This window comes from Anolis sagrei, chromosome 4, assembly GCF_037176765.1.
Source record: "Anolis sagrei isolate rAnoSag1 chromosome 4, rAnoSag1.mat, whole genome shotgun sequence".
In the NCBI taxonomy this organism is placed as follows: Eukaryota; Metazoa; Chordata; class Lepidosauria; order Squamata; family Dactyloidae; genus Anolis; species Anolis sagrei.
Genome location: NC_090024.1, coordinates 57,587,703 through 57,600,295, shown reverse-complemented (window position 1 = coordinate 57,600,295; position 12,593 = coordinate 57,587,703).

Sequence of the window (12,593 nt, the reverse complement as noted above, 5' to 3'; positions counted from 1 at the left end):
TAAAGTGTTTCAAATAGCAGAAATTGACAAATTAGCAATGATGGACAAAGAAAAATACAGAAAAACATTTATCAAGGACTGGAACCATTTCTAAACTATGGAAGTTTTTTTAGAAGGCTTCATAATTTAACCTGTTAGAATCTGTGTAGTGAATTTATAAATAATAAATATAAGGTCAGAAGGAAGAATAAGAAAACAATGTAATGGGAAGGAAGAACAGAATTACATAGGAATGTCTTTAACCCAAGGGACGGGAAGTCACTAAAATGGGAGGGGTGAGAGGAGGGGAAAGCATAACCAAATACAAATATTGCATAGATGTTGAAAGTATTGTATTGGTTCATGCATATATACATGTATATAGAGTTGTTTCACTGTTTTTATGAAAATGTAGATTGAAAATAAAACATATTAATCTAAAAAATTGAGATTTCAAGAATTAAACTAGGGATCTTTTTCACACACAAAAAAACCACACCACATTTTCCACATGGTCCCTCCCTATAGCGCTATTCCATGCATGTATATCTCTGTCTGGAAATGTATCACCCATTTGTTTTGTGGTTGCAGTAATTTATACCACCGGATGCTAAACTCATAAAAAAAGTCTAGATTGTGCATTTATGTACCTCAGAAGGTGCACAATGGTATCTAATCAGTTGCTGTTAAAAAGGTAATGGTGAACTACATGGACTTTTGACTCATCTAGTCTAGGAGAACTTCCCAATATTTTAAGAAATCAAAAATTGATGTGACTAACACTTATATTATGCTCATAATAAAACCCCTGATCAAGTATTGTAAACTAGTGAATATGGAAGAGGGAGGGGGAGGAGGCTGTAAGAAGGAGAGAATTTATTAAACACAATTCATAAAGTTTTGCTATAATTATTACTTAATAGTTATAAGAATCTTAAGTATCCCGGACTATTTACCTTTATTGCAGAAGATCAAGGTTATACAGAAGTCTGTCAGCACATTTCCTTGGCTTTTATTGGAATCTTGTTATGTACCTTCAAATCAAACATATAAGAGGATTATATTGGCAAGGTTTTGTCAAATGCGGTTTTCTACTTGTCCTTCTGTAAGGCTGAAAGATTGTGACTTGTATGAGGTCATCCAGTGCTTTTCCCTGGCCGGGCAGGGATTTGAACCTTAGTCTTCTGAAGTCCCAAGGAAACATCTGAATTATTACATCATGCTGGTTGCCTATAATAAAACCTACATATGGATTTTTCTGTATTGCTGTATTTCCATTTTGATTGTGTTTTCTTACTGTTTTTTTCTCCTCTTTATTTTCCCTTTTAAACACATTCTAAATAAATAAATTAGGTCATATCTACAATGTCAGCCAAGCTTTCATAAGCTAATGAATTTCATAATCTTTGAGGAGGGGAAAGTCATGTGTGCTGCTTATGTTTGTTAAGCGATGAGAGGATAATTTTGAATGTGTCATCAAGCTGTTAAGCTGCATTTGTTTGGTTTTTGATTTTTGGATGCCTCCCTGACTTAACCTTTTCAAAGCAGTTAAATTTCCTCAAAGTAGCTAATAAAATCCTCTTCTGCATCTTAAAGTAGCCATTGCTGACATGGCTCAGCAGTGCTGAATTGATCTTGCAGCCCTGAGGCTATCCTGAGCAGCATATAATGCTCCATGCTACCAAGGCATGCTTGATTTAAAGTTCAGATCACTCTGGTTTTGTTGTTGGTTAAACAAAATGTATTATGCCTGTTCTGCCCCCACACACCATCTTAACTACTTGGAAGATGAACTGGCTGTGCAGGGAACAGATCAGAGACTTTATTGTTGAATCAAACAATAATTTATTAACTGACAAGAATTTTAGACTTTCTGGGTCTCACTTCAAAGACTTTATGAGGAGAAGTAAAGTCTTTGAGAGATAGACATACTTCTGGCGAAATGGAGGCTCTTGAATCTTTATTTCTTCTTATTGTCTCTTTCTTTTATGGTGTTCAACTGTCTCTAAGATGGTTTCAATATCCAACTCAGTCTGGATTTGAATACAGCTCTAGCTGGGTATGCTATTTTGAAGACCTTCCATCCTTCCTTCCAGTCATGAAAAGGATTACTCTTCCAAGAACCAGAAGTACTTTGCCAGAAGCTCTACCCCTGAGAGGATTCTTGAAGGGACAGGGTGACAGAGGCTTCAAATGCAAAGAGGCTGTCTAGACTGAGCCCCCAGAAACTGTACATAAAATATGAATCCCTCTAACGAAAAAGGGCTTCATGGGGCATGACAATGTCATTAACATTATCTGCAGATTGTGTAGTTTTCCATAAAGCTTATCACACCAACTTCAAAAAGGATGAACAGAAAAGACAGCAATCTTGCATTCTTTTTTGTTGATTAAATCTTTGCTCTAGTAGGAGATTCTCTGTCCATCTCAGCATGTAGCAATTCTAAATTATGTGAATTAACCACATGACTACTGTAGCATTTTATCTTAGCTCAGAATTAGTTCAGAATTGGTCTTTTTTTCTCAAGGTATTTTGTTTAGCCTTGCAATGATGAAAGAGTTGTTGATTGGCACTGGTAGGAGGGCTGATAAAGAACTCAGGGAGTTCTTTACTCAGAAAAAAAGGGGAAAATCTCATGGCATGTTAAAGACTAGCATGTTTATTAAGGCATGAATGTTGGTGAAATGTATTCATTTCATCAGACAAACACAACCTCTTTACATGCATTACAAAAGAAAGAGGATATCTAGAGAGGATTTCTTAGGGTGCATAGTTTGGGTCATTTCATTAAAATAAATAGAAACCTCTTATGAAAACACCGGAGTGCCTGTGGCTTGGGTATCTTTTTATCAAACAAGTATCATACAAGTAATGGAAACCTGTGTTTAGAGAAATTGATATATGAGAGCAAAAATTATGTTCATTGGACATTTTGTTTCTATATTGTCAAAAAAGGAAGAAAAGGAAATAAAATGAAAGAAATCTCATGCACTCATATAAGCCATATTTTGACACATATGGTCTGATCAGCATAAGTATTTAAATGATGTGAATGGACCATTTCCTCAGTTTTATTGAAATAGATTTTATTAAGTTTTCATAAGACATTACATGGATTAACACATAGTAAGAAAGTAAAGAAAAAGAGAAAGAAAAGAAAAGAAAAAGAAAGAAAAAAGGGGAAGGGTAAAAATAACAACAAATAAAAATACAAAAATACAAAACAGTTGCAGAACTAAACATACACACACACACACACAAGTCCTTGGTGACTTCCATTCTAGACTTTGAAGCTAATTTCTTATCCATTCAGTAATCTTAAAACTGAAGAATGTGGGGGCATTTGTTATTTTCAGTTAAGAATTCCAATAAAATAAATTCAAATCAAATGTTGTATTTGTTTGAATATATATTCTGTGATTTTTCCCCACTATAATCAAATATATCACTTCAACCACTCTTATATGTTGAATAAGTAACATATAATGTTTAAATATTAAATAGAAGTTGCATTACCATGATACATCTGAAAACCATCACCTTACGTCAGCAGAAGAGTTTTCTGTCCAATATTTTCCTTTGAAAACATGTGGTTCTTTTAATGTTTGCCTGACTGTTCTTTGGTGTTTTAGGAAAATATTAATTAAAAAGTAACTTCAAACCAAGATTAATCCTACCAGAATATTTCATTCTTACTCTGCTCCTGGGTGGTGATAAGAAACCCAGAAGGAAAAAAACAAAGAATACTATCAAGGAAGGATTTTGGACTCTCACTGTCAAACATTTAATGAAACATATGTGGGCAGAGCATGGAGTATTATTTATTTATTTATTTTGTGGTATTTGTATACTGCCCTTCTCAACCCCGAAGGGGACTCAGGGCGGTTCATGGGGTATAACATATTCAGACAGACAGTTGTAGTTATGGTATTGGTTCCTTATTTTTCTTATATACCAGATATTATTAACTTCTACATCATAAAATCTAATGTAATATTCCAGTTGGTGTGAATCCTATGCATTATTTTTATGTGAGTTTGGATTTTTACTATTTTAAGAGATACTTGTGCTTTTTAGAAGAGAAAACAGAATGTACTTTTCTTTTTAAAAATTCAGTTGAGCTAAGTAGACAGATCTCTGTACAGGAGTAGCTCATTGTCCCTTTATCCAGAATTATGGAGTAAATTGCCTCACCCCAACTTGAACCAAGGTCTGCTGTTTCCTCTGACTGCAATCTAGCAGGGCTGTAATTCTATACCAAGAGTTTTCTCAAAGGAAGAAATGAGTAATTTTAGCAATGTTCCCACTGTGAGTAAGTAGCAAACCTACACAGGTTTTGAGAGCTATTTGCAATTCAGGATCCATTCTGCACAAAAATTGCACCTGACTGTTTTGCTCAGGAAACAATATTTTCTGCAAAGAAAGCAGTGAGTAAATACATATTTACTCAAATCTAACGCTCACCTTTTTGGCTAAATTACTTTGCCAAATTTGAGTGCATATTAGATTTCTGTAATATGGTAATCTTACTGGTGAGGCAAAGAAAAAAGGGAAGCTGCTTCAGGAGGGCCTGAAGCTCCTTTTTGAGGGATGTCACTTCATAATTAAATTGCCATGGCTCAGTGCTATGCAATCTTAAGATTTGTAGTTTGGTGAGCGCAAGACCTTGTTTTGTTTTTGTTTTTTTTTTAAAAAAAAAAAAAGCCAGGGCAGTTAAAGTGGATTCATTCTACAGCATTCCAAGGTTTTCTTATCAATTGCTGGAAGCTTTGGTATTCTAACACTTTTGTTTTTAAATACGTAATTCTAAGCAGGTAATATTAACCTTTTTGGCCAAATTCCAAAGAGTACACATTTTGCAACTGCACATTACATTTGTCAGCAAATACTTTTTTTGTTTGTTTCAGGGGCTTGAACATTGAGATGCATTAGATTTGATGGTGAATTGGACTCAAGTAAAACCAGTAGTTTCTCCTTGTCTACCCCAACACTCAGCCTAATGGAAACATCATTCAACCATTATTCTGATTATTAGCTAAATGATCCTATTCTCATTTAGCTGATCATGAGTAAAGTAGGTTAGGAAATGAGTTAATTTTGTGGCAATATCATCATCATCATCATCTTTATTTGTATCCCACTTTTCTCCCCATAGAAACTCAAAATGGTTAACAATAGAAATAGTGTAAAAATATGACTGAGCGACATTTGTGAATATTAAATTGTTAACAACTAGATAATTTAAAAAGTAGATAATTTAAAAATTAGCTGAAAAAGTGGGACAATAAAGGATTAATCAAGACTCTGCCTGGCAGGCTGTGAGAGATGGAGTATATGCAAGCTCTTCCTCTATACCAATAAACCTTCACATTTCCAAGTGGAAAGACAAGGGGATAGAAAGTACAAATAGCATTATAGCAGGAGGTGTAACTCCACAAAACTGGTAGTTCTCCTGCTGACATTTATTTCTGCACTAGACCAAAGTGAAAAGACTATGAGTTAGTCTTCATTAGATTCCTCAACCAGGAAATAAACCAGTATAAAAGGGCAATTGTTTATAAAGAATTTTTATTTCAGCCTCCACAAATAATGATTTCCCCTGCAGCACTCTAGTGAGGAGTTTAGTGCAAGAAAGATACGCATATTATGTTTTCTTTCCCCTTTTTTCCTTGGTTATTCAGCCATAACATTGGACAGTAAAATACTCTGTGGTTTGAAATCACTGATGCTGTCATCAAAGCTAAATAAAGTACTGTATAAAAGCAAGTAGAGAGTTTAAAGGAAAAAAAGAAGAAGATTATTCTATACTTCACCAGCAAAAAAAATTCTCGTTCTGTTCCATTATTTGCAGATGATGAAGCAAAAAAATCTGTTGACTCTAAAACATCATAAGTATATCATAGACCCTAACAGAGATGAGATAAAAGCATATAGCTAAAGTGACGTAGGAACTAAACTCAGAATTGTTTATTCTTTACACTCGAATAATATGCATTTTAATGTAATAAAAACTACTCGAGATATAATCAAAATAAAGCAAAAATGAAGAGTGGAAAAGAAAGAAAAAGGTATTTACTGATTCAAGTCTAGCCAGCACACAGACCTTTACAAGATTACTTTATCTGCTTTGAGAATAGGTGGAAGACAAAAAGCAACCAGACTGAGGACTTCATCTTATGCAAGTTTCCCCCCATTTCCACATACTTCTAAAACAGTTCATTGACAAAGTTACATGGAGCCCATCATATGATGCAGGCAGACTTTCAGTTTTCATCCGTCAGTGAACTGTGTCGGAAGTGTGGAGAAACAGGGAGAACTGAAGCTAGGGAGAAATCATCTTCTGTAAAGGAGCCCAGGAGTGATGTCTGATTTAATGAAATATGTTTTACCAAATATGGTCCATATTCATCAAGCCACGTAGGAGCCTTTGCTGTACAAACATAGCTAGACAGATAAACAGATAGAAGGCAAACTGCAATGAGCCCTTCTATACTTTTTATTATTGCTCACAGAGATGTGCACACTTGGCCAATTAAGGAAAGAATAAAAAATCCCCATTCCTTCCTCTCTCAGTTTTACTTCAGCCTCTCTCCTCAGCTTTCATCCATTTAGTGTTGTTAATATCAATTCAGGTAATGATAAATGTTTGTAACAACGGAAATCAGTGATTCCTAAACTGTGGTCTTGTAGTTGTCATGGACTTCAGATCTCAGAAGCCCCAACCAGCATCACCAACAGTTAGGAATTCTGCCAACTTGAAGTCCCAAACATCTGGAAAAGCAAATTTTGGGAAACACTGAATCACCTCTATATATTCCTGGTGCAGTAATGATATCAATAACAATAGCATCCTGTCAGCCACGGGCACTTTCAATGCTACTGCATTCTCATCAGAACACCATCTGTTTTTTGGTTTGTTTTTTTTTTTGCTATATTTTAAAACTAATCCCCAAAAGGTACAGATCCATTAAATGTATACAGGAAGCTCCTGAGAATGATTGCCCTGTTATTTCTATTAACTTACTCCTACAAGTACTACTGACTTAAAAAAGAAATCATAGGATCTAGGTCAAATGATTTTGCAAATAGACACAGAGTGACATGTCCCAAAACAATGTGAAGCAAGGCAATTTGGATGACAAGCAACTTTGGACAAGAATATAGGTAGGACTTGCAGATGTGAATTCAAACTGAAATTGAGATATTATGTGTGTGTTTTTATTCTATGTGAATCAAAATGTATCCTCCTACCTTTCTATGAGATGTCTTTCCTAAGTGATCCTTAACTATAGTTGTGCTGTATTTCTTTACAGTAATCCAGCTGTTTTGGGTGATATTTGAGGTACTGTAATTAAGGTACTATTCAATTTTCATTTTGTCCTAGGCAGTCCAGCTGGAGGTCAGCTGTGATCACCAGTGCTGCAGAATTTGAAGAGGCATGAATGGAGGGCGAAAGAGAGAAATGTGCCAAGAGGAAGGCGCATCAAGCCAACCCCAACTGAGATCGCCTTCCACCTGGAAACCAATGTCCTCACTATGGGAGAAGATGCAGATCAAGAATAGGGCTCCACAGTCACCTACGGATCCACCAGAAAACTGATCCTGGAAAACATATACACCCCCCTTTCTCTCTCTCCTAGTCTTCTTTCTACTTCTCCCTCCCCCTTTCTTTCCCATCACTTCCCCTTTTTTCCCACCCCCTTTTTTCTTTTCTCTGTCTTCTCTTTTCTTTTTCTTCTTTCCCCTCTTTTTCCTTTTCCTCTTATTAAATTTTAACTTTGTAATTTGTAAATACTTAATAAAGATCATTAAAAAAAGAAAACTGATCCTGGAAGACTGTCCTACTTGGCCAAAGAGGGATCGCCTAAGTAAGTAAGGCACTCTATGAAACATAGGGTCGTGAAAAGATGCTCTCCTGTTATCTTTTTAAAAGAAATACATGAAAAATTGAAAGACAATGAAAATGTGCTACAATTCTCTTTTAGATAACAGCGTTTAAGCCAATAATGGTTTAGTGTTCAAATAACAGTCTTCCCAAATACCCACAGTCTTTGTCATTTTTTGTTTTGATTTTAGATTCAGTACTGTTGGTTTCCTAAACCTGTCTCAGTAATTTGGTCATGCCTTAATAAACACATCTCTGCAGTTATTCTGCTCACCATGTACTTCTCCTTTTTATAACAATGTAAATACAGTTAAGGTACTATTCAATTTATATGAAATGGGAATAAAGCAATTCATATTCTTAGCACCAGAGCTTACCAGATGATTGCACTAGGGAATGAGGTGTTGAAATGCATGATGTGATACTATGACCCAAAGAATCGGGAAAGCCCAGGAGAAACATTTTCATGGTTTTAGCTCTCTTAGGAAAGAGTTTTACATCAGCTTAGCTGCTCTGACTTTCCTCAATGAATTTTGAGGGTTTCAGTTCAGGGATGTTAAAAGTCATAGTACTTCTATCAGTCATAATGTCTTGCACTTCTATTTGTCTATCAGCCATATTTTTGCATGTGAACAATATAAGCTTTGGATAGTAGCATTCTTTGGAAAATATTCCTACCCTCTCTGTTTCACAGAATTACGATTTCTAGGGTACTCTGCAGAGAAGCTAATTAATAGCTTGTTAAATGATTTTAAGTCCACATGTAGTACAAACACACCAATAAATTGCCATTTCCAGAAATCCTTAAAGACTATATGTTGCATTCCTTAATAGTTGTGATCAAAGTGTATTCAAAATGCTAATACAAAAAAAAAATCTAAAAATACATACCACCATTCAACACAGTTTTGTAAGAACAGTCTAATTTCTCTCCTTAGTTAGATACACTTCAGAATTTCAGCTTCACATATAATTCATACTGGAATACATGGTTCCAAAAATGTGTAAGGAAATACAGTAATCCAAACTCTATAGAATTTTTACTGACAACACAATTGTAGCAGAAGGGCCTTGTGTGATAATGCTGTTATTTTCGCTCAGTTGTTTTAGATGGTTTTGCTTCTGAGAAGCTTGTTTTATTGTAAATATTTTATTCTTCAAAGGAAAGTGGTACAGAATGTTTAATACATACATTACAACTTTTTAAAGACCCGATGAAATGCTAGTTTGCCTGCTTTGTGCAATAAAGGTATTATACTTTGGTCACAAAATATAGGATGTATAGGTTGTTGTGTATTTTCAGGCTGTATGGCCATGTTCCCAGAAGCATTCTCTCCTGGCGTTTCACCTGCATCTATGGCAGGCATCCTCAGAGGTTGTGATCTATATACAAACTATATAGGAGGGTGACTAAATGAGGTTGTGATCTATATACAAACTATATAGGAGGGTGACTTTACTGCAATGATCTCTCTCTGATTCGTAAGGTGCTTTGCTGGTCACTTCACCTTCACAAATGTGCTAACCAGAAACCAGAACATCACAATGGCATAAAAAAGCTTTTGAAATTAACAGCATATACACTAATGTATGACCATACAGGACTTGATGAGCATGAAAGAATAGCATGTAGGGAAGGCATTAACAAAATCCATTGAAACAGAGATTCGTTGTTTTTCAACTACCCACTAGAGGGCAACAAGTTATAGATTTCCCAAATAGGAAAGTAATAGTTTTGCTAATCTTTACACAACATTTCTTGAGCTCCTTGATGGACAATGTTTTTAAGTTTTTTTATTATTTTAGTGTAAAAACATGTTAAACATTAGCACTGTGTTAAATACCATTAATATTTTTACACTTACTAATATCTTATTTGGCAATTTGTCATGGCTTTTGCAACATGATATAAAAGTTTCTATGAGCCAGAAAGAACTCTTCTCTCATGAGCTGCCCCAGAATTTTCTTCTCCCAAAGTATTCCTTTATCCAAATAGCCTGAGAGGCTCGGTTCCTAAAGGCACATCATTTTCCAAATCCATAGATTGTATATGCATGGATTTACTTATCCACAACTTGAAAATATTTCAGTAAAGTTTGATTTTGCAATGTTATATAAGAGAACCATTTTTTTCCCTCATATTGGGACTTGAGCATCCAGGGCTTTTGGTATCCACGGGAGGCCCTGAGCCAACAACTTTGTCTCTGTCCCTGTCCCCCAAGGATAGAACTCTCTCCAAAGGGGAGTCCAGTAGTTCCAATCATACAGTTGAAATCATTATGTATTCTTCCATGTGGCTTTGGATTTTAAAATTGGGTTTTCATTTGATTTGAAAGATTGGCTGAGATTCTGTGTTATCACATGTAGCGATGATGAAGAAGTTCACTGCAGTCATCATTTCCCAGCACTCCAATATGCAGTATTTTGAAAACAGAGATTTTTCTGGGGCTGAGAGCATGTAACTTGCCCAAAGTCACACAGTGGGTTTTCATGGCTGAGGTGGGAACTGAACTTGATCTCCAAAACCATAGTCAAATGCTCAAACCACTACAATGTATTGACTCTAGGATAGGTTTTAGGGATTCCTTTTTTATTAATTACTTTAAACCTAAACAATTATGTTATGTAAGCCTAGCTTAAGATCTCATAAATACTGAACAGAATGCTAGTCATTATTTTAAAAATATTTTAAATACTAGTTGCTTAAGTAGAGTATGACTCCCTGCTCAATCATGAAAACCCACTGGTGATCTTGGACAACTTACACACTCTTAACCTCAGAAAACCCTGTGACAGGTTCACCTTAGTGTCTCCATAAATCAGAAACTATAGGATTCCCTCAGCCATGGAAATGCCCTGGGAGACCTTGGGTAAGTCACACAATCTCAGCCCCAGAAAACTCCTGTGTCCCTTAGGGTCAATACAAGTTGGAAACCACCTGAAATAATTAGTTGGAGCAACTCGTGAAAATGATAATTTTGAACCTTAAGTTTCTCATTTCTACCTGGGGAATTCTGTGAGTTGAAGTTCAAGGCTACTTCACAAGATCCACTAGCATACTGGATTATGCTTGTATAGGTATTTTTATTACAAACATTTCACAAGGAGATGTCCTTGCTTCTACAAATATGTACAATGGTAGCCATATCATGCAATGGGTGATGCTCTGTCCTCAGGCACCTTGTTGGGTGCAAGTTTTAATGAGGCAAACTTTCTCATCTTGCCAACTTTTGGGTGCCTTTGCTCTCTAGTTGAAAATAATTTTCACTACTTACAAGTGCTCCAAAAAGTTTTGAAACGTTTTTCATGAACATTTTGTTTTCCTTAAGATATGGTGAAGATAGAAGCTTATGAAAATCAGCATAGTCCCATAAAGCAGATCAAGTTTTCACTCAATCTAGAGGGAAAATAAAGTTTTGTTCAGTTTGGGGTTCATAATCTGTGTCTGCATTTTGGGTGGATGAGATGTCTGATATTGCAGCACTCATGTGGTCTGTTCATAGAATCAATAGGTGTAAGAGATCACATGGACCAACCAGTCCAACCCCTTGCCATGTAGAAGAGCAAAATCAAAGTATCCTTGACAGATAGCCATTCCACCATGCTCCGAGGCAGAGAGTTCCACTGTTGAATAGCTCTTTCAGTCAGGAAATTCTTCCTAATGTTCAGGTTGAAGCTCCTTTCCTGTAATTTGAACCCACTGTTCTGAGTCTTAGTCTCCAGGGCAGCCGAGCTCTGTCTTCTTTATGACATCTTTTCACATTTTTAAACATGGCTATCACACCTCCTCTCAACTTTCTCTTCTGCAGGCTAAACATACTTTAAACCACTCCCCATTGGGCATGCTTTCCAAACCTTTGATCATTTTAGTCACCCTCCTCTGGATACATTCATAGCTAGCTGCCTGAGATAACACCTGTCAGTCCAGGATCTTGGCCAGTGGTTTGAGACACACACTCTCACACACAGGGACAGAAATACTTATAACAAGATGTCAGATTTCATATTTGAAAAGCTGGGCACAATAAATGATAGTATAAATGATAGCATGGTCCAGCATTTCAGTTCTCCATTAAATTCAGGTTATTTTGCCCAAACTAGAGAGTGAGTTTAAAAAAAACAAAACAGCTGCAGAGCATATCGACCAGTCAGGTTGAACGTTACAGTTTTTGTTCTTCATTGTAGTCAGACAGCATTCCCAGCATGTGTTTGTGCAATGACCCAATTCTTACATGAAGTCTTGAAAGCACACAAACAAGATCTCAGGCATGTATCAGCAGGAAGAAACCAAATGATTGGGATTATTTCCATGTTTAACACATGCTGTTCTTCACACTTGAAGACATGAAGCAAAAAGCCCTGGATCTTTGAGTGGCATCCTGCTTATTTTAAAACAGGAAATAGAAGAAAGTTCAAAAAGTGTTTTGTGCAAGGATGCTGTAGAATGCAAACTCCCATTAAAAGGATATTACCCAAGGTCTATCAAAACTTGACATGTTCCTGATTATTTCCATGACTGGCTTAAAAAAAACCCATTAAAGCTTAAGAAAGACCATTTTCAAGATCTCTTCTCATTTTTCATTCTGCTCTCTTTGGCAGGTTTCAATATATGCAGACAGCATCAGGTAGTTAGAGAAATTTAATTAGCCAACTCTTCAAATTAATTGCTGCAATTAAAAGTGTTTACGTCTGCCAAATGTTAGGATATTTATTTATAATGCAGTTGTT